Genomic DNA, 3,213 nt, shown 5'->3' with positions numbered 1-3,213 from the left:
ATTAGGACGCTCTATAGCCCACTAGGTGCTTCATGGACCAAAGGTTGTGAACTACTGGATCACAGGTTGTGAACCACGTGATCAGAATTGAATTGAGATGGAGTTCAGTGGTGGAGAGAAAGAGGTACGAGGGTGAGAAGACGAGCCTAATTCTTTGTGACCAGATGCAAACAGAAGGGAGGAGAATAAACAGACTTCAAACCATCCAAGTAAGAGAGGAGACTATTCTGAAAAATTGTTGAGAAGGATTTAGATGCGGCCACGTAACAAACACAACACATGAAATGTTTACAAGTTTTTGTCAACTACGTTTGGTACTTTTGCACATTTTGTCGTAAATAGTTGTCACAGGTTTGCCATAAACAAATAAATAGATAATACAGTATATATCACCTTAAATACTTGTCTTGTTTATATTTCATGGCAAAATGTATGAAAATAACAAATACTGTTGGCAAAATATTGCAAATGTTTGCAGTTTTGTACCTGCCATGAAATTTATCCAAATCCAGCGAAAATACTCAGAAAGGAACTGAAGATGTTCCAGTGATGAAATAAACATTAGAGATTATATTACCTTCGTATCTGTTAATTGTTACCTCGATTCTTTTTCAATAAAATCATGTGAATTATCTTAATCTGTAACTTTGACACCAACGACGGAATTCTTAAATGAATCATTTCAGTGGTTAAGTCAAATAATGTTGAATTTTTTCTTTTTTGTATATAATCACTGAAGACTTACTAATCAGTAAAGATAAGATCAAAGTTGATAAAACCAGAGTCTGATGATTGACGTCCACGAATTGTAAATGAAAAAAAAATCAAATTAATTTGTTATTAAAAATTATTTTAAAAAGTTTTTCGAGACTAGGAATAAATATAGGGAATAGAAGTCTTAAGTCCATATTCATAAATTAAAAAAGAAACTAGAAAACAACGGCTCTCTAAGTCTAGCATCAATCATAAGAAAAGTGATAGAAACAATTACGAGACCATCAAGTATCATTTAGAAAGTAAATGTCTACTAATGTCTACTAAATGAAAGTCTCCCGTGTTCCAGACGTAAACGATTTTCCACAAATAACCTACTTGATCTATACAATACAACAACAGTAGATTGAAACAAAAGAACAACAACCAGCGTTTCTATCCTTGGGAGCAATGAGGTTGGGAAAGGAAATATTTAAGGTAGCAAGGACGGAGGGAAATGCGACCAGAGAAACACTGTAGGTTTGATATTTTTAGACTTGGAAAAAGTTATTTTGATACTGTCCCTCGTGGGGTTTGATTACACTCGTATTGTGTGGTAGTAGGGATATTCTAATAACTATCTAGAGTTTATGATTTTCTGTTTCTTTGTTATTTTTATTACTATCGTTTTTGTTATTATTATTATTACTATTATTATCATTATCATCATTATTATTATTACTATTATCATTATCATTATTATTATTATTATTATTATTATTATTATTGTTATTATTATTACTATTATTATTATTATTATTATCATTATTATTATTATTATTATTATTATTATTATTATTATTATTATTATTATTATTATCATTATTATTATTATTATTATTATTATTATTATTATTATTATTATTATTATCATTTTTATTATTGTTGTTGTTGTTGTTGCTGTTTGATTCCACAACATGACGGGAAAACGGTAAATCAATTTCCATGAAACTTTCTAGAAAAGTGAGTTGTAACTGTAGGTTCCTAAAACTACCCGATTTACTTAACCAGTTATGATATCTATCACAATAATGAAAAATTTATATTTTGGAAGACCAATACTTTGAAAAGTTATGGCCAGGATATGACCCAAACTCGATCTCCTTAACTGTCGTTAGATCAAATGTAAACTGTCATCTCTCAGGTGGCGAACTTGCAAATTCCTCCCAGATACATTAGGTACGGCGTGGCCCATGCCTATTATGTGCTGCACTGAGCAGAACAATAAATGACCTTATAGAAAGAGGGACTGCAGATGAAAATCATGAGGGAAATTAAACAAATGATCTAGACAACATTAGGAGTAAAAGGTAGAGACAAAAGAAAAGAAAAACGTGGATCACATAGGCCAAGTTTAGGGAGGCAGTAGATAATTTCTTTGAAAAACCGAAACAGGGCTTAGGTAGATGATCAGTTATTGACACAGAATATTAAAAAGAGTAGAACAGTTTTCACAAGACCTTTACTCCTCAAACATCACAGTTTAATTAGAAGACAGGTCTGTCGACATTAGTAATGTATCAGAAATTATATAAGAGTTCGTTCTAAAATTATGAAACGAAGAAAAACACGCCTGAAATCCGGAATATAAGTAAATTTTATGAAAGACGCGAGAGAAGAATTTTATTGTAGATTAGCACGAATATATACCTACTGTAGCGCTCATCATAACAAAATACTTTAAGGGTAAAACAATCTAGAGTGCACAAATCAAAGAAAAAAGTTCCATTTAGTCCAACATTAAAGAAACAATTTGGTTCTTTCCCAATGCCGAGTACACCACATTCACAGAAAATGGATACGGTATGATAGAAAATTATTTGTTTTTAGGAATAACTTTAGTACTTTACACATGCATGATCTTTCCCACTGTTTTTTTAACCCTTTAGCGACACACCTATTAACTAAAGTCAAGCAGAATTCTTTTATGAATGTAAAATAGTTTCTAATTGAGAAGAATACTGATGAAATTTAATTTCTACTATACTTCCTTTCAGTTACCTTCGGTAGATTTTTCCCTGTCCACTTCCACGACTCAAACTCTTCGGCACGTTATTGTCCCTAAGAAAAAGAGCGCTGGTTACGAGGAAAAACATATAATTCTTTCACTGTTAACTCCTCCCTAGGCCGTCTGGCCGTGTTGAATAAAATAGGAGAGAAGTTTTCATGTATCTCCTTATCCTTCCGCTGTCCCCATATGTACCAACAGTAGGATATAAAGCTGTGTATCCTTCTGTCAGAGAGCAGGGTATACAGCCGCATATCCTTCTGTCACAGAATCACGACTTCCTCACCCACCCCCAAACCTCCTTTATCCCAATGTTTACCACTAAACTCTTTGCTATTCTCGCTGCCTTACTGCCTTACACCCTAGGTTCCATTACTCTTCCTACTAATCATCTCTGACTCAATCAGTGTCCTAGTTCTTTCCACCCTCTACTCCCGTCATCCACTGACCCA

Source organism: Oratosquilla oratoria, chromosome 28, assembly GCF_046742065.1.
Source record: "Oratosquilla oratoria isolate Oo_2021 chromosome 28, ASM4674206v1, whole genome shotgun sequence".
Lineage (NCBI taxonomy): Eukaryota > Metazoa > Arthropoda > Malacostraca > Stomatopoda > Squillidae > Oratosquilla > Oratosquilla oratoria.
The sequence above is the reverse complement of the archived record's forward strand: the minus strand, read 5'-3'. Positions refer to the sequence as shown.